Here is a 20,730-nt window from a genome sequence, read left to right on the forward strand (position 1 = left end):
AAAATATTACCTAGGTATAGAATCTGCAATACCTATCATCATCTTCTCAAGATCACTTTGAGGATAACTTAGAAGGGTATTACATGTTATATAGCAGATGTCTTTTCTAAATTGTGTGCCAAACAAATATAATTTTAAATCTATAAAAGAGTTTACTATTAAAAGTATCTCTAGAGTGGACTCTCGTGAAATGAGCAATCTTTGCACCTCATGAAAACAATCAGTCATCTAACTCAACCGTTTTGTAAATGTCTGCTTTTGTGTATCGAGAAGTATCTTATGGTGAGTCACTTAAATCTATTTTGTGGCTATTTGGCCAGTTGATAAAACTAATGATTAGCACAGTATGTGTGTGTATGTGTATATATTTATGGTATGTATTTGTGTATGTATGTGTATAATTTGTTTATATGTACACATATTGAGAATGAACCTCATCCTGAGGCTCACAATAAGTAATAAGGCATATAATTAGAAGAGACAGACAGACAGAAATAGAGACAATAGGAAATTCATTCAAAGTTGCTAAGAAAATCATAATGGCTACCATTTATGTGACAAGCATTAAGCAGCTTTACATACATCATTTCTAACCCAACAACTGTCCTGTGGGATAGAGAGTATTACCTTTCCTTCATAAATCAGAAGAAAAAAAAAGCCCAGAGTGCTTAAGTGACAGTGAACAAGGAGATGGAATTCACACCCAAGGTTCTCAGTTCTGTTTTGAGTGTGAGGTCCACACTGTCTTCCTGTTGAGTGATGCACAGTGCATGGGGGACAGCTCAGCACTGCTTCCTTTTCTTGAGAAGTGTGCCCTCAAGCAGATCGCAAATCCTGGACCAAGGTGACAGGAGCTCTACTTTCAGGAACTACAGTACTTCTGTGTGATTATTCTTGGGTAATAATACCCATAGTGATAGAAATTTGGATCTTAAAGTTCCCTCAAAGTCACTTAATCCAGTCCCATAATTTTTGAATGATTTTTAAAAATTATAGTTCACATATGTATAAAAATTTTAAGGAATGAGCTGCATAAAGAAAATGAAAAATTATATTACCCACAAGCAATAACTGTTAACATTTTGAAATATTTCTTGTCTTTTTTCTTGCTCAGGTCTTGTGGATCTAATACAATTTTGAAATGAGTTTTTCCTCTCACTTATCATTAGAGCATTTTCCCAAATTCTTCAAAATCACATCATAAATACTACTTTTAACAGCTGTAACACATTCCACTGAAAAAATGTTATAATTTACTTAATAATGCCCGTTGTCAGATATGTAAGGTGTTTCTAATTGCTACAATTGATAGTATTGCAGTTTTTCAGAGTATAAGGCTCTTGACACATATTGGAAAACTGCTTTTCAAAAAGCTACCCCTTTGATTTATAGATAAGAAAATGGAGGTACATTGCCATGGTTACCCAGTTAATACATGTTTACCGCAGATGTTGAACTCAGTCCTCTCTCCACATTCAGTCTGTGGTCACAGCTGACTTGGACTCTGACTTGGAGAGGTGTGGTTGCTGAGAATGTCAACCATATCCTTAATAATAATCTTGGAGGAAACACAAATGCAGCATGGGTAATGGGAACATCCCAGTCTTTACACTCAGACCTAATCCTTCATGTTCCAGCTCTGGGGGCTTAAATAAATTATGGAAACTTTCTGAGCCTCCATTTCCCCACCTCTCAAAGGGAGGGGTCACCTCTCATAGGGTTACTATAAGGAATTAAGAAAGTCAGATATATAAAAATCTAGGCACGTAGTAGGCTCTCCATAAATAAATTTAGTTTTTTTGATAATAAACATGACATTTACTAACATGTTATTCATTTAGGTCATCAAAGTCATTCCTCTTGGGTATTTTTTTGATTATGACTGTACATTCTGGCAGGTATCTGTGGTTTGAACCAGCAAACTCCCTCCCAAAAGGTGTGATTAGTTCTGTCTTCTTTGAATTCTAACCCCCTGAAAACAGAGCTTCTTTGTAATAAACTTGACTGTGTTATAGCAAGAGAACTTCCGCAAAAATCTTCATTAAATCATGGGAAGTGACAATGGAGTGTGTCACTGTTCAATGTTTCCTCTGCATTCATTGCCACCCACCACCACCCTTTGGTGTGCAGTTCAAGTAGGAGGTATAATGGGGAAACTATAGGCAAAATTGAGGGACTGTAAAGTTTACCTGCTCTAAACCTCTATTCCCAACTTCCCTCTTTTTCCTCCTTGCTGGGATAGATTTTCTCCTTTCAAATACATGTTGCCTTCTAAATTGCTAGCCATGAAGACATATAATATTTCATTTCTGCTTATGCTGCTGACACATGTTTGTGCTATGAGAATGCAGATACTGTTGAAACTCACGTAGAAGTGATATTGTATTCAGTTTTCACTCTTGGGGTTGGGGGTTGACTGTTCATGGTTGACTGAATGGCTTTAATGATGATTTAGGATAGCATAATTTCAGGGGAATCATCTATGTTGAGGCTTTCCTCTTCAGATGGAGAACTGGTTGCCTCCCTTCCCACAACTATCCTTTAAAGTAGCCTGACTTCTTGGGGCTCTCTAGTTTTACTGATATATTCAGTTTTTCCTTTTTTTTTTTTTTTTTCCCCCTGCCTTTCCTGGACTTCTGAGAGTTCTGAAGCCAAACTCTCCTCTGATGTTGTAAAAGATCATAAGAAAAGTTTCTTGTTTTGGACCACTCTTCCTCAGGTCCATTCTTCACCTAATATGGGATTAACTTCCCCTGGAAGGAATCAACTTCATGATGAATATACACCAACCCTGAATAAATCAGGAAATGCTTCCTATTCATGTTTTAGCACTTTCACTTACAGAGTTAACATTTCCACTCGTGTTTTCATTTGAGTCTCTGGGTTGAGGGTATAGTTTCATGTTTTTCTGTCTTTGGTTAAGATTATAACTTCCATACTTCATTTTTTTAAAGGCAATGATAACAGAATACACTTTATGTTTACTCTGCACCAATTGTATACACCCAAGTCAATTTTGCCTTAAGGAAGTGTACTTAATATACTTTGTCTCTTTCATATCCTACTAAATGTGAGTAAGAATAATTGAAGGTCACCTTCCAAGGCAGACAAGGTTTTAAGGAAGACTTTAATGTTTCTGTCTCTCCTTCCATCACACACACACACACACAATTTTTTATAGTAAAGAACTTTTAGAAAATTCTGTGTTGAAAGTATTGATTTAGATGTTAAGTCTGCAGTAACCATTCAGGAATTAAGAGACCATTACCTGAGTGCTCCCTCCAGAAATTATTATTCTGGGTTATTGAATTTTTTGATAAATTGAAGACAAGTTAATAACATTTTTTTCAGTTTTTTAAAAACTAATTTGATTTCTTATTTTCAAAAACAGAGGTTCATGAATATTGTTTGACGTCTATTTAATGACTGTGATACTAAAAGAGTTTAGAGTCACACTGTAAAGGCCATCATATAGGGCTTCTGGACAGATGCGGGCAACAAGGTAGGCAAATTTACATCGACTCTACAAGACACCTTGGGATACGCCAGGGATTTAAGTAGGTGAATATATTTCTATTGTGATAGTATATTCTTTAAAATGGAGCTCAAGAATTTCCAGGTACTCTGAATAATTAAATTCTAATTAAGTAGGTATTTACTATAAAAGTGAACTAATGTGCTTTTAAGGTCACAGTTTAATTAGGCACTTCAACAATAAATGACAAATGTGTGCCAATTGAAAGTTTATCTTTACATATATATCTTTACATATACTTTTTTATCTAGTTCTCATTAGATAAATACTATAGGGTACCATCTCAGTTTTACAGATGAGCAAATGGAAACACTGAGTGTTTTAGGCACTTAGTCCCAACACCACACAGCTCATCGTAAGTAAAGGACACAGAATCTGTATTCCCCAGATCATGTATGCCAAGAAAGAGAATTTTCTACTTCATGTTTGAAGTGATTCATAGGTTTCCCATTTATTGCTCTTAAATCATAGTGGGAATAAGTTATTTATATTTAATTTACAAGGGAGTTTTGAATTACTTTTATTCTGGGCAAGAAACAAAGTTAATATCTTTGTTTCATTATGAGATCAATGGCTTTTAGAGCCCATGAGGACACTTACATTATTATTACACTGCCTTATTTTTCAGAACTTTTTCATTCACTCAATCAATATATATTTATTGGGACACATGTGTCTGATGCTGAGTAAAACAGAGATCCAAAGGAGTTAAGCAACTTACAAACAGGAAGAGATGAAACTAAAACTCAAGTGGCAGTTATAAAGTGGTAAATGAGAGCATCTGGGGCATGAAGCACACCCAGTTCAATTATACACAGATCACTAGTCAAGGATTTTTCAGAGACAATGCAACAACTTATCTAAGCCTCAGTCTCCAGTCTATGAAATGAGAGAATAAAGTTCCTAAGACATAAGGATAATCTGACAATGAAATGGGATAATGTGAGTTGACAGACGCTACTACTGTTAAGCTCCACATAATTATTTTGGGGTAAGAGAGAAAGCAAATTTGACCATATGCTTTAGGAAAAAAGTTTCAATAAACTTCTTTAGAAAATCTTACATGACATAAAAAATATTCAACTTCAGCTATGCAGCATGTAAACTGAATGGAGTAAAATTCAAAGTGGCCCATGTTATTTAGATATTTAACAATCATTTCAAAGTTAAAAGGTACAATTTGTTGTACAGGGTGGGAGAGATCTGCAATGGGTAGGGGGAGTCACTATTCTTTGGATAGCTGCTGTTTCTTTAAATTGGTTGAAAGAGTTGTACAATTGCTGAGTCAGAAGATCTGGCAGCCTGAAAGATTCAGAGCAAGAAAATGGTGGCACTCAAAAGAAAAAAGAAAGCAAAACATAAGCTTTTTTCTCTAATACACTAGCAAAGTAATTGGTGGGACATTAGACAAATGGTAGTTTAAAAGTAGAAAAATTATGATTATAATTTGGAAGGCATAATATTTTAGTTTCTCTTATAATTGCAAATTATTTTTTAGCTTGCATTATTCATATATATTTCCTCTCTCATCAACGTGCTTTTACAGAGGCACAAAGACCCATCATTTTGTCCATAAGTGCTTTATTTCTGCTATGGCTACATTGTACTACGATTTTGCCTTGGTGTTAAATAAACATAATTTAAACCTGTGAAACACTTCTATGTTTTGTTTTTCCTCTCTTACATAATTTTAGGTTGTCATGTTGACCGACCTGGTTTCTGTTTTGGATAATAAAATGAAATGAAAGAAATTCCTTATTACTTATCCCTTTATCTATCTGTCTACCTGTCTAGCACCATTCACCCTATGTAAACAGGGGTAAGTGTACATAGTGTTTCAAAAAGATAAGATATCATAAATGTCTAATGTAGAAATTTTCTGTCTGGTGCTACAAGGTTTAACACACAAGTATATCCTGTTACATCCTTCCCCCTAAAATGTGTTCTGATCAAAAAAAATCTGGCATCTAAGAGATAATCCTTTCTAATTCAGATAAAAGATCACATAATAACAAAAGATTTCCTCATTTGGTAAAATAGCTTCTCCCCTGATTACTCAGACTCTTGGTGTCCTTCCTGGGACCCAAACTGTGATTGACTGACTGTAAAATTTTAAATCTTACCTAAAAGACTGGATCTCAACTTAAAAAAAATAAGGAAAAATAAGGTTAAAAAAGCAACATTGGCCATATTTGTTAAATGATGTCCCTACAAGCCACCTGTAACAGAATCCCCCTCAAATACTTATTTAAAATGCAGATTATTGGGACCTACAAGGAATCTACCAAATCAGATTTTCTGGAAGTGAGATGTGTATTTTAAACAGCAGCCCAAGTAATGATGCTCTGCTTTACTTCTTTGACTTCTCATTTCCCTCATGCTTAAATTAAGAAGGTAAAGCCATATTTATTTACATCACTCTGATTGCACGATTTTATTAGTTTCAATTTGCCTAAGACTTTATATATCTTTTTTCATATAGTTCTGAACGTCTACAAAACCTTTCTTCATTTAAAAAAAAAATCTCTACCGGCTTTGCAACTATTTAAATAAATTCTGAGATTTTTCTTTTTTGAAGATGGAGGGGAAAACAAAGCTAGATGAAGAATTAAAGTCATTTGTGATAGAATATATCTTCATGAAGAAAGCCCTTATGTTACTTATAATACAAAAAAAATCAACTTATTCTTTTTCAAAGAACCTCTGATGCATTGAAAATTTAAATCTTGTAGTTGGTGGTTTTCGGGTTTTCCCTTTTCTTACTTCTTTGTGATTATGTAGTTCTGCCTAGCTGCAACAATCATTCCAGGGCTCATGGAATAAACAACAGCGCTGACAAGCAGAGATTTTCTTCAATCCTCCCTTCTTTAAAAAATAAATGCTATTGACACCTAGGAAGTTCAACAATTGTAAATACACGTGGGATTGCTGAATACACATCGAAATAGCATGAATTAGGATATGGTGAATCTGCTGAGGTCCTAAATGGGTGGGCGTTTTCTAGGATGGAGCAGAGCCTTTAAAAGGACCTTCCTTCCCCTTACTGAACAAAGTATTTATTCCCAAGGTTGTCTCCATCAGGCTTGGCTTACTGTCATAGAGTTTGATCTTGTTTCAATACTTACTGAGGTTTTTTCATTCTAATAAATGATTTCATTTGAATGTTTTAACTGACCGGGACAGTTCTCAAACCTGAGGAAAGCCGCAGTATAAGAAGAAAACAGTTGAGAGGCAACATCACTGGAGAAAGACTATGGGCCATTCTCCATACCATCTTGCAGCCCAGACAGAAACAAAGAGGCTGAGGCCTTTCAACACTCTGGTCGCCACCTGGCGTGGAAGGGAATGGAATGGAATAGACGCCATCTTGAAAGTGCACTTTCCCCACCGTCCCTCGGAGTGAACCTGACCCACTTCGCCCCCCCCCCCCCTCTAGAAAAAAGGCCTAGCCAGTTCCAAGCTGGGGAGGCGACTTAGAGATGTCCCCTGTCATACCTTGCACCCCTCCCAAATCCACGAGGCCCACTCAGACTCCGCGTGCCCCCACCCCTTCTCCACCCATCAGAGCCCCAGTCCTGCTCTATGCATAACCCCTGGTCTGCAGTTACTGTTACTCTGATCAAGTCCTACTTGCAGAAATAGTTGGGGTGAGGGGCGAGGACCAGGGAAGGCTAAAAGTAGAAGGGGTGCGTTCGCGGAGTGGGGCGATACGCGGGATCGCGTCTAAACTCTTGCTGGAGGGTCCTACCGCAGGTGCTAGTGAAATCTCCGGGATGCGCTGCGTCTCTAGGAATTAAGAGGGCGGGGAGATAAGGTTCCAGGAGGAAGGTCTGAGCTGGGAGGTGGGGAGGAATGTCCGAGAAGCTTTGAGTCTCACCTCCTACCTGTGGGCTCTCTCTGGGGTCCTGGGGGCGGCGAACCCCAGCCTGATGGCTTTGGGAGAGGACTTGTGAGAAGGGATCCCGAGAAGGGGGCACGTGCTGTGACCAGAGGCCTACCACTCAGGCGTCTGGGAAACAAACAGGAAGAGCTACGCATTTATCGTTGATTTACCGTTTACTTTAAAACCAACTACGTTGCGCACAGGCGCAGCGTGCGAGAGTCTGAAGTCAGAACCCTCTCGTGCTTTCCCCAGACCTTAAAGCCACCTTCTTATACATGATCCCTGCACAACTCAGGTTCCTCACCCTCTCTCATTCCCTCCCCATCTGATGCTTAGCAAGCTCCCCTTTCATCAGTAATGTTGCCATTCCTTTCAGTGGCAAAGGCTTTGAAAATAACACATTTTTTATTGGTGATTTTCATAGCACTTTGGAAAACTCAAAGGTATAACGAAGAAATTAAAGATCACCAGCCCCCATCCCTCCACCCTGAGGAAACCACTATAAATATTTTGGAACTTAAAATGTGTGTGTGCGCGCGGGTGTGTGTAGAGAGAGGAAAAGAGGAAAAGCTAGAAAAATAATTGTTTACTGTTTTGAATCTTGCTTTTTAAAAAAATCACCTAACTTTATAATGTACTTATTCTTACATTCTATTAAATATGCTTCAAAAACATGATGATCATCTGTAATATTCCAGAGTTTTGAATATTCCAGACCATAATTCCAGAGTATAGTTGTACCACAGTTTAACAACTCCTCATTGCTGGAATTTTAGGCAATTTTCAATTTCTTGCTACTATTTACCTGTCTTTATTGATCTCTGTCAGAATCTCTCTTTCCTTAGGATGGTGCCTACATATAGAAAAACTGGATTAAAGTGTATGAATAGTTTAGGACTCCTTGATACATACTGTAAAAATGTCCTCGCCAGTGAGGCATTTAAGAAATGCATTACTCTCTTCAATCAATAAATAGACACAACATTAGTGATCAAGTATGTGAGAATCAGAATATAGAGAACTGTAGAGTTTTTTTTAAAGCTATTCAATACTACAATTTAATATTTACAAAATGAAACTATACTTATTGCTTGCATAATTTAAACTGTAGAAATAAAGCATCACAAAAACTTTTTATCAGGTTTGATTTTGCTGCAGACAGAAGGATTCCCTGGCCAGGGTGTGGGGGTGGGGGGGAGGTGTGGGGGTGGGGAGTGAGGTTGTTATGCTTCTCAAGAAGGTTTTAAAAGAGTAAAAACACTGGGCCAAATGTTTAGCCTTCCTTTAAGAAAGTATTTTTGAGATGACATGGACCGCTTAGTAACAGGAGTCATTCATATGTTGGGAAAATGGTTTAGCTTAACTCTGCCATGGTAGCTACTAGTGACAAACTAACATGTAATTAGCAGACCTGTAAAATATTATGGACATAGACAGCAATAGGCTATGTTATAGCTACCTTAGGATGACAATGGACTTTTCAAAATTCAAGAGCCCCCAAAGAAGTAAATGAATATTAAGTCTTGATTTCATAATACAAGCTAGGTATCATGTACACATTAGGAATAATGATTTATGCTAACTGTACAGTGCTTACCTTGAGGGGACACTATGCTGTTAAAGGGGGAATAAAACCCTAAGAGTTCCCAAACAGCAGTAAACCAATAAATATATTAAGTTCATAAAAATGTGACCTTTTTGTGAACATACTAACATAGAAGTAACAAATCAATTAATGTAATTCATCAGGCACGTGTGGATAAGAAACTAGCAATGTGGAATTTTATTATATATATTTTCCAGTCATATAAAAACAGAAAGTCATAATGAACATATTTGCAGAAACTTTAAAAATACGTTAAAATAATAACACCTTACATATTGCATTAATATTAAATAATCCATACAAGTTATTTTTCAGCACTATGGCTCTCAAGGAATTGTATGAGTCCCAACGTAATTACCATCCACATGTATTCTTAAGTCAGTATAAGCATAGATTTAATATATATTAATGTGAAATATATAATTAATATAATTTATAATTAATATTTCCAGATGTTTACATATGTGTATAATTTCACATATGAAGTTAGAGAACTGCACATATTATCAAGACATATTCTATTCTATCCAAGTTATATATTCTGTCTTCAGATAACTACTGAAAAATGGGCTTTTTGTAAGGTCAATGCATTTTTAAATAACTTTACACATGATTCCTGAAAATTAATTCCTAGCTAAATAACAAGAAATAAATGCCTACTTTCAATGAACCTATCCGTTTTATATTTTTGACATTTTATACAATAAATATACTATAAAATGAATATTTTCTCTAACTTAAAGTAATCACAATATTATACTGAATAAATCCTAAAATAGAAAACACATAATTATAGTATTTAATAGGTTAAAAATTTCTACCTTGTTACTATAGATTTCTGGAAGCAGCCCAATAATTTAAATAAAATAGCTTTATACAGAGAGTAATATTAACAACTCCGATTCTCAAAAAAATAGCTAAACGATTGCTAGTATGAATAAAGCTCCATTAAAAAAAAACAGCATCTGGTTAATGTTTTAAAATGAACTAAAATCAAGTCCAGCAACACGCCATGAAATCTTTTACAAGCTCCTTCTACTAATTCTTTTAAAAATTGAACTTTCATAATAATATGAAACAGAAAATGTGTATTTACTCTGTAAATGGTTTGTAGATTTTCGCCAATAAAATCTGAATAGAAACTAAACACCAGTAGTTATAACAGTTTGTATTCATGTGTAAAAAAGCCTATTGCCATTACAATAAAAAATAATTCCCCTTCCGCCGGCCTTTGCTTTTTCAAAACGTATATACCCGGGGAAATGAAGCCACAAGGAAGGTCACAAAATGAAGCCTCATTAAATTGTTTTTAGACTTATTATCCAAGTTCTAATTAGGATGCTGCACGTTGTAACTATATAAATTTTTTCAATTATTCTGGTCATAGGAAATTACACCAATGGTGTAAAGATTTATCTGATATGAGAACAAAACTATCTAGGATTTTGTTTTTAAGAAGTAGGCCTCATTTAAAACAATGGTAATTGTGGCCTGAGATGATTAAAATATGATCAGTCTTTACTTGTCAGACTCATCACTGTAGTTGTAGCTAAACTTATGAGCTTTGTCCGGAGCAGTTGCAATGTGTGGCTGCCAAATAAGAAACTATGAAACAAGTCACTGTGAAAGTCCATCTCTCTATTGACTGCAAAAGCTCCTCGTCACAATTACTGTTCTTGGGATCAATGTTACTATTTCGAGAAGTCAAACCATGTGTGAGCCTCCACCCTCGCATGTCCTCCACTACTGGAAGGAGGGAGGGTATACCCGGCAGGAAGGCTGGGGAGAAAAACGCGGCCTCCAGAAAACTAGGACCGTTAGTAACACTTTCCTCCAGGGCGAATAAGGTGCCCTAGAAATACACCTTGTGTATTTCACAGTGTGTGTGTGTGTGTGTGTGTGTATGTGTGTGTGTGTTTACCGACTCCCACCCAGGAAATTCAGGAGTGATTGACTTCTACGGTGGGTTTAGAATCTCCAGGTTCCCCCCCAAAGTTTCACCGGATTGACGAGGTGTGTGAAGGCGGGTCCGGGCTCAACAAATTGGGAGAATCGCACCTCTGAGTAACTGTAACCCGAAGCGGGAAAGGGGGAAAGAGCCTACACGCCCCCCCCAATACACACCACCCCCCCCGCCCGGTAACCTCCTCCTCATAACCTCGTCCGGAAGATGATTTATCTGTATATTAAATCACACCAAACAAAACCATCCAAGGAACGATTGCACCCGGGACTTGTCGAGGCCTTTCATACCTGGTATTCCAGGATGCGGCTGCTGCGCTCTGCGCTGGTTCCTCAGTAGCATCAGCACGAGGGCCGCAAGGGCCCGCACGCTCGGCGCCGCGCACTCCGCCGCCGGCCGCACGATTCGCACCACGAAAACCCTCTCTCGCGGCCGGCCCCACGCGCGCGGAGTTCGCACGGTCACTAGGAACCTGGCGCGCACCATTTCTTGCCGCCGCCACCTCCGCCGAGCTCCGCGGCCGCTGCGCCGCCTTTTGGTACCGGTGGTAGCCAGCGCCGCGCCCGCCCCCCGATCGCAAAAGGAGACCCACGCGCCGCCCCCCGCCCATCCCCGCCCCGTAGGCGCGCCCCCGCGCCCCCTGCGCGTGCCCGCCCGCCCCCTACCTCCCCAGATCGCAGAACCGTTCAGCGCCCAGCGCGCGCGGGAAAGGCCGGCCGAAGCGCCGGGGGTGGGGGGGGGGGCGGGGGCGCGGCGCGCGCGCGGGCGGCTAGCGCCCAAGGTTCCTCTCCTCTTTCCCGCCCGATACGCGCTCCCTCCCCCCGCCCGCCGCCTTCTCAGCCTCCGCGCGGGCGCCTCACGCCGTGACAGCCCGAGAACACAACGCCGGAACGCATCTCTAGGCAGCCCGCCCCCACGCGACATCCGTCACCTGACACGGCCAAACCAGGAACCGCCGCGGCCCGGCGGCTCCCAGTCCCGCTCGCGTCCCCGCTGCCCTGGACCCCTGCCTTTATTTCTCACGCCCCTCGCCGAGGGGCTTCCAGTGCTGCAAATCGGAGAGAGAAAAGGAAAAGGAAAGCAAGGTCATCTCGTCGCTCTATCCGCCATTCAGTTTGAAAGAAATGGCGCTCCGCTCCGCTTCTACATTTGGGAGACCGGCGAAATTAAGGGAAGCCGCTGCGTGCGGCCGACGCGACATCTGGACACTGCGTGGCGCTGGCGCCGCTGGAGCGGCGGGCCGGCCGCCTGATCAGGTAGGCGGAGCCGAACCCCAACCCCGGGGTCGCTGCGGGGTGCAGGCGCCCCTTCCCCTCCCGGCTGTCGCTGTTGCCGAGGGCGCCGGGCTGGGCCTAGAACCCAGTCCGCTCACCCGGGCCGTTTTTATTTTCGGTTTTAACTTAAGAGACGCGCGGAGCATCTGAACGCTTCTTCCTCTTTCGTCCTTGTGCGGCGCTCCCCGCCCCCACCGGCTGCTCCCCGCGTTCACCGGCCGCCGGCCGCAGCCTCCTCCCAGCCCGGCGTCCGGACACCCTTACGTCTCGCCGCCTGCCTTCGCAGCGTGGTCCCTCTCCCCCCACCTCCCCTCTTTCCTCTTCCCCCCTCTTTTCTCCCACATCACTGATCCTTTCTTTCTGGACACCCTCCCTCCCCCTTCCCCGCCGTGGTCCACTCAGAACAGGAAAAGCGGGGGAAGGAAAGGAAGGAGCAACATAAAGGAGGGGTGAGTCCAGGACACGGAGGCGGCCCGAGGACATGGAGGAGCCCGGTTCCAGAGCGCTGTCTGGCGGGTCCCGGCTCTCGGGTTGGATGGAGCTCGGACGCGGGCTCGCCGGTCCCCGAAGGCGGGAAGTCGAGCCCAGGACGCCGCTTTCAGGCGGGCGGCGCTGAGCCAGTGTCCCCACCTCCGGGGCCTGCGGGCAGTCTCGATCGGTCCAGCGCCTCGCGGGCTGGAGGCACGGCCTGGACAGCCGCGCGTGTAAAAGAGAATGTGGGACCAGGCCCGGCTTCGGAGCCCGAGAGGTGGCCCGCCCCACAGCGGCGTCTTCCACATGTGCCCGGGCCTAGTGGCCTAGCTGCAGAAGTGGATCCACAGCGGGAGAGCTGAAACGGCCTTATCGATCCGACACCCAGACCCTCACTCCTTGGAGGAGGAAAGGGAGGCTCGGGGATTGTCTCAGCCGCCGGTACTGTCACTGAGAGGCCAGGTCTAGCGGCAGGCTTCTTCCACTTCTGCATCACATGACTCGCGATTGGATGAAATGAGGCTTAGGACCACTTTTCAATAGGCACTCTAAATACGTACTTAGATCTTTACAAATGCACCCCTCCTCTCCTGGTAGGATTCACTCAGAGTTTACCGAACAGAACATCGTGCCCCGTGCTGAGGCTGCTTGCCACTCCTCTGCCTAGAATACATGCTCTTTCTAGCTCTTCACAAAGCTAGCTCCTTCTCCTTCACGTCTCTTCTCAGGGATCCCTGCTCAGAGACTTCCTCTTTCAGGCGCCATCATATCACGATGTTTGTACATATATAGCACTTAGCATACAGAAATTATCTTATGAAACTGTTTACTTGTTTCTCACAGTGGTATGTAAACTCCCTGGGAGCCAGACCCTGCTCTGTACTGAACTACACCGATGACTCCCTCTCTCCCTTAACAGAATCCTTATAGGAGCAATGGACTAGTAAAAACGAACGATTGTACCGAGGGATTTCATTTTATGGCCAGTAGAGGAGGGGCCCTTTAGAGGGTGGGTAGTTCAAAGAAGGCATCCTGGAGGAAAAATGCTGCCCACTTCCAGCATAGAATCGTTTAAGGACCCTGGGGGAATGGAAGAGTGAAGGGTTTCCTGGGCCCAGGCAAGGTGATTAGCTGTGGCAATAAATAATGGTGGGTGAGGGTGAGTAGACCTGTATTACACATCTCTTGAAATTATTAGAGGTCTCCGGGGAAACAGAACCAATAGAATGTGTGTGTGTGTATGATTTATTGTAAGGAATTTTCTTACCTGATTGTGGGGGGTGGCAAATCTGAAATCTGCAAGACAGGCAGGCAGGCTGGAGATGCAGGGAAGAGTTGATGTTGTAGTTTTGAGTCCGAAGGCGGCCTGTAGACACAATTCCTTCTTCCTTGGGGAACTTCAATCTTTTCTCTTAAGGCCTTCGACTGATTGGATAAGGCCCACACTCATTATGGAGGATAATCTGCTTTATTCAAAGTTGTGGATTTAAATGTTAATTATAACTTAAAAAAAAATACCTTCACAGCAAGGTCTAGACTGCTGTTTGACCAAACAATTGGGTACCATAGCCTAGCCAAGTTGATACATAAAATTAAACATCACATTATCCCATTATGCCTGAGGGGTCTGCCGAGCCTCAGTTTCCCAGCCAAGTTTAAATCCGGGGATCTGTCTGTATTATTGGGCCTGTATAGCTTAACCAATAACCATTTCCTCTCCACCCAAACTTGTTCTGCAGCTAAGGGGAGTCATCCACTTCAGAGAAATGCCATTTGAGTAAGAGCACTGAATAAGATCATTATACAGACAGCTCTGTATTCAATGAAGATAAATTTTAAAATTCAGACTTTAAATTCCATCTTGGATTTCCCCTGCTGCCCAACACCTGTGTTTTGTTAGTTGTGGTATGCAGGGGAATTCTATCTAATTTTAATATTAGACTAAGCAAAATATAATTATGCAGATGAACCTGTAGCAAAACAACTAATTTGTGGCATTCCAAAGGCTTTTGGAATTCCAAGCGACTTTTTGCTATGTGCTCTTCCAAAAAGTGTATGATCAAGAATGGAGCAGTATTATGTGCATGGCCTTTCACTTATGTTACTTATTTTATTCTCACAGTGGCCCTTTGAATCTGGGATTACTACCCCTACTTTACAGGTAAGAACAGTGAGGCCCAAAGGGCTCAAATCTTGGACACTTTATGGCCCGCAAGTGCCAGGGCTGCAAGCATCACGAAGGTCTTTGGACTACAGGCCCTGTGCTCTTTCTGCTGCACTAAAGGCTGGAGTTGATAGGTGTGAGCCGTCTGTGGGTCATCTGTGCAGAGAGAGAATCACTGAATGTTGGAGTTTTTCTTTGCTCTCTTCCGTGGCCTAAAAAACTGACTCTGCAGATGTCTCGGAGTTTTTGAGTGGAGGATAATGATTTTCTATTTTGGATCAGCAAATTTATCCACAGGCAGATAGGAGAGGGCACTTAACATACTTTGTCTTGTGCCACCTTCTCCTGCCCCGCGATCTCCCAGGACACTAGCTTTTTCCCGCAGGTGACTCTTGATTATCAAAATTCCAGGAGAAACTTTGCTAATATTGTACACACTCAAATTGAAAACCCCAAAGATGTAAGACAAAAGACATCATAAGCAAGATTTAAAAACTATTATTTGAACGTTTATGTCAAAAAGTTAACTTCCAGAATATATAAATAAATACATAAATGAGTAAAAAGATAACCCAGTAGAAAAATGAGCAAAGAAAATAATGGGCAGTTTATAGTAGAGGATATACAAATAGTCAAAAAATATATGAAAAGATACTCAGTTTTACTCATTAGTAAAGAAATGTAACAGAACAATGACATATACCTATAGTTGTGGCAAAAATAAAAAAGAGTGATAACTTTGGCAAAGTTGTCAAGAAACTCACTCTTACACAGTATTGTAACTTGGCGCAATTGTTTTGGGAGGCAATTTTACACTATTTAACAAAATTGTATGGGCATATGTGGGCATATGATAGAGTTATCACATATGGATCTATTCCATGATTTCAGGAGCCTCTAGATCTGTTTAAATCCCACCATAAACAGAAGAATTTAAGTTCATTCTCTTTATAAAGAAAAATTAAATGGCATTTTATTTGACATTCACCCCCAGGTATATATTATGTCTGTATAATGACCGTGCTGTCCCCACCAGTCATTTGAGACCAACAGATAGGGAAGTGGTTCTCAGCCTGGCTTCATATCAGAATCACCCATGGATGTTCTAAAATCTAGATTTGCTGGCCAATTTCAGGTCTAAGAATTAGCATCTCTAGGTTTGGGGCCTCAAATTTCTGTGGTGGTTACTTTAAAACAGTACAGAAAATAAACCGAATTAGGTAAAAATCTCCTGAAATCTCCCTACCCGCCATTCTCACTACCCAGGAGTAACCACTTTTTTTAAAAATGTTTAACCTTCCAGAAATATGGATACATATAATTGTAAACACCCCTCCCCCAACACACACATTTCGAAAATGTAAATGGGATCATGCTATTCTGCAACGTGTTGTGTTTGATCAGTAACAGATCTTGGACAACTTCCATTTTCAGGACATATATATGCACTTCATATTTTTATGGCTGCATAGTTTTGTATTTTATGGATGAACCAAAATTTTTTAAAACCAGTCTCCTGTTGACAAACATGTAAATTGCGTCCTTTTTCCTGTCCTGCTTTTCCTTTCCTTTGCTTTTTCCTTCCACATACATGAACAGACACCTTGTGTGTGTGTGTAAAATCTTTCCATACTTATATGTGTGTGTATATATATGTGTTTCTTTATATCTTTAATATTTACATAGATGTGTATATATATACTTATATATGTTTTTCATACTTATATGAGTTATAGCAGTGGAATTGCTGAGTCAAAGGATACATATATCTTTATATATGTATATGTACATGCACATTTCTTTCTTTCCACAGACACACACTACATATATAGTATATATATTTCCATACATATATTTACGTATGTGTCTTTGCATATTTATATAAGTTATAGGAGTGGAATTGCTGTGTCAAAGGCAGCCCAGAGATTAGACAGTAATAGAGGATGAGAAAATATTTTAGGCAAGGTTATAGTTTATAACTCCAGGTGGCATGTTGAGAGGGGACACAGAGGACTGGAAAGGGGACTGCTGTACATTAGGAAAGGTGATAGAGCTTAGTAACTCATAACCTACAGATGGAATGAGGAGCCATTGAGTATAAATATTTCCAACACTCACCCTTCAGAAGAGAACTCCATGTGTTGTCAATAATCTGTTGACCTATCTGTGGGTTTGTGAACAGAATAAATTGCTTACTATTTTATGTTTATATGTTATTTCTTATAAACATATAATAAAATATGTAATAACATACAGAAGTTATTTACAGCTTAATCCGATAAAGAAAACAAAATGCAATTATTCATACTAAGAGATGAGTGAGATCTGAATAACAATGGATAATGCTTATGTATTGGGTTTGAGATTATGTTGAAAGCCACTCAAACAGCAGACACTCATTACTGGCCCTGACTCCCCCTCTGTATTCACAGTCCAGTACCCAGTATCTGGTGCGGAAGGAAGTGGGATTCTCAGGGAGACCTAGTTTTCAGCTAAGGCAAGGAGATACCGAAATTTGTGAAGGGATAAGAAGGTAGAGGGGAGTTTGCTTAAAGTGAAATGGAAACCCAGAGGTCACATCAGAAAGAGTTCAAAGGAAGTAGCACCAACCCTATCATAACAGGTTATTTGAATGAGAGGATAGATAAATAGAAGATTATACATTTTGGTAGGAAGCCAAATATGAAAGGGAAATGAGGCATAGTTTAATTACTGTAATTGGTCTTAAAGTTTTGACTTTAACTCTGTTGTAAAACATTTTCTGTGCCAGCACTGACTCTATATATCTCCTGGAGGTCTACCGCCAGGGGCTTCTAAGTGGCAAGAGGATTCATAGGTGTTTCGGCTTCCTTTATAAACTTCCAGGATAATGTAGATCGCTGTGAAATAGCATATCATCTGCATACATCTCACATAGTTTTTTTTTTCCAGAGCAAAATCTTTGGTTTATATTTCTTTCACACTTCAAATTAGTAAATCAGAGTTGAGTGCTCAGTTTTGATGTACAGCTTGATTTATATCACTGTGCTTAATATGTAATTCACACCAGTTACATTGTTTCATTAGCAGCACTGGCTTCAAAGTAAGTTTTCCTTTATTACATAACTAATAAAGGGATGATATATAAAAGTCACTGTTACCATGAACAAAGTACTTTTTTTCCTTATGCAAGGAATGATATTAAAATCTTCCAAGTGGGGGATGCAGGAGGCAAGAAAGGAGTCGTCCCTTTGTAATAGGTGAACTTGAGAAAAGTGTTATAGAAAATCAAGATAGGGAGGAAGGAGCAGATTCCCATTATTTTGGGCCTGTAAATATTTCTCAAATTCCATCAGCATGTACACCATACACAGTTTGGTTTGATTTGATTATTTCTGTTCAACTATTGACCCGTCTTCCACAAACCACTACCAGGCTGCTCCTCCTTCTGTTCCTTTTGTTGTTTTCTTTTCTTCTCACTCTCTGCCCTCAAATGGCCGATATGTACATATTTAGGTGACACAGAACTCTTCCCTAACCTGCTGGTTCCTACTATCACCCAGGCAAAATTTAAGGACTTAAAGGTTCAGGGAATCTAATGAGAACAAACAAGAAAGTACAGAACCTTAAAAATTGGTCTGTAAAGTACATGCCAATTGTTTACAGAGAGTTACTCATCTTCTTATGACTTCTCCCGTGTGCTTTAGCCTTTTCTGCGCTTTGCACTTTCTGTTTCTTCTAATATCCTCAACCTTTTCTTTTGGTTTTAACTCCTACACCAACCCCATTTAGGTCAGAGTCCCTTGTTATATGCTCATTTAAAAACCACTTTTTCTTTCCAAGCACTTAGATTAGTTTGTAAACACCTACTTCAGCATTATTTTATAAATCTACTGGGTCTCCTTGCTAATCTCACTTTAAGAAACTAATTCTTCTACTGGCTCTGAGTGGCATGAGAGAAATGCAAAAAAGAACAGGAAAAATCAGAGGTAAGATGACATGGGAAAGATCTTAAAATTAAACTAGTTATTTTGCAAAGCATCTTTTCTGTCCTAGATCCCACAAACTTGTCTGTAATTTTTCAGCTAACTGGTGGAGGTGGTGTTTATAAAGATATTTCCCCCTCTAGGGCTCCAGAATTTTAAAATGTGTGTCTCCTCTCTATTCCTCTCTATATCTTTCCTTGGCACATACCATGGCACAATTATTACTAATAAAATATAAGACTCCAGTACAGTCGTGTGCAACAAACTCATAAAAGGATAAAACTTCAGTGATTGTAGGCAACTTAGAAGTAATCTAGTCCACCTTTTATAGGTGAGGAACATTGAGGCTAATCAAAGTTACATGGCTTAGTAAGTCATACATTGAATTAGTTGAAGAAACGACACTGGAACCCAGGTCTTGCATCTTCCAATCAAGTCCTAATTTCTCCTTCCTCCATTCTGACTCTCCCCTGGGGTTATAAATGGAACAGGAGGAGATATTGAAAGTAACGTGATTCAACTCTTGTTGCTCCTTCAAATAACTTTTAAAATTAAAATAATCTATCTCTATGTATTGATTTGTAGCTTAGTAATTGAACAGTGTGAGATTACATCCACCTAAAAATTACTGTTCAAGTTTTCACAAAATAACTAGTTTGTTAATAGTGAAAACCTACTAATCATGTTAGAATTTGGTTATGATTAGCTGCTGACATAAACATGAAAGCATGCCTCTTGTACTTTGCATTTGCTTTGGAAGGTAGTCCACAAGATGATTTCTTTCAATGGTTTCTTTCACTTTTCTTGATCACTAATTCTACTTGCTCTTCTTTTGGTAGAGTGACAACGTCTTGAACACTGGAAAGATTATACTTTACCATAAAAATAATCAGCCCCTGATAAGCATAAAAGGAAAAGAAGCATGTCTTTTGCTTTTTTGAAACAACTGAGGGGTAATTATAGACGTGGTGAAAAAAAAATCGCTATTGACTATTAGATATTAACACCCAAGTAGTTTGTTTTTAACATTTCCCATAAGGGAAGGGCAATATAGAATCTCAATGTCAGTTAAATTAGTGGTATTTATTTGCTGAAGGCCAGTTACCTAGCTTCATAAGATGAATTATTTGGGCCAGGAGTCATAGTGTGTTTGCCATAATACAGAAATAAAATATGATAAAAGCATTCCTATGTAAACACTTTCTCAAAGCTGTTTGGAATTTTATGGATCATGAGCTCTCCTTTTGAATCTGTTTCATTCCCTAGATCTGAAATTACTAATTTTAGCCATTAGAACACAAGAAACTTCAAAGAAATTTTGCTTTCATGGCAAATCATCCTTGTTTCTTCATCCATCCATTCAGCTGAAAAAGGAAATATAAAAATGAGGCCAAATGAATAAATCAATGAATTCTGAACTTATTTCACTTCTAGATCTTGGAATGAAGCTCAGGTAGTAAGATTTGTACAAACCTTGGTAATATTTTAGATTTAGATACAGAAATTAACAAACATATTTTTCTGTAATTTCTCAATGGAGCCAGAAGCAGGGCTCGTGGATGTAGAGCTACATTTGTTTGCATGTATCCTTCCAAGTGTAGTCTTTAACAAATTTAACAGTGTATACCTACTTGTGCTGCTGATAAAACACACCAGCCAAACCCATCTACCAGGTGGCTTTTGAAAACCGAATTACTTTTACATGCATTAATAAATTACTATTTCAGTGCAACCAGGTGGTACTTGATTTTCAATAATGTTTTAGTGTGTGTATATATATATATATATACACACAATATATATGTTCATATATGAATATGTATATATATATTCATAAAACAAAAACAATGTAAAATGGTACTGTGAGAT

General features: G+C 39.9%; 1 protein-coding gene across 3 annotated transcripts in view; it reads right to left on the bottom strand.

Annotated features, from left to right (window-relative positions):
* The window catches only part of LOC103543573 (cyclin-dependent kinase inhibitor 2A-like), a 31,958-nt gene extending 14,887 nt beyond the window's left edge, over nt 1-17,071 (bottom strand). The window contains exons 1-2 of one of the 3 annotated variants that reach the window (XM_070590522.1): nt 17,015-17,071; nt 14,000-14,195 (exon numbers count right to left, since the gene is read on the bottom strand). The gene's annotated coding sequence lies outside the window, so the exon portion shown is untranslated. Of the gene's footprint in view, nt 1-11,277; nt 11,629-11,652; nt 11,798-13,999; nt 14,196-17,014 lie in introns of those variants that run through there. The other 2 variants (XM_070590523.1, XM_070590520.1) reach the window with 2 other exon arrangements.
* Between the last annotated feature and the right edge of the window lie 3,659 nt (nt 17,072-20,730).

The sequence above is a fragment of the Equus przewalskii genome, chromosome 22 (assembly GCF_037783145.1).
Source record: "Equus przewalskii isolate Varuska chromosome 22, EquPr2, whole genome shotgun sequence".
NCBI classification, from domain to species: domain Eukaryota; kingdom Metazoa; phylum Chordata; class Mammalia; order Perissodactyla; family Equidae; genus Equus; species Equus przewalskii.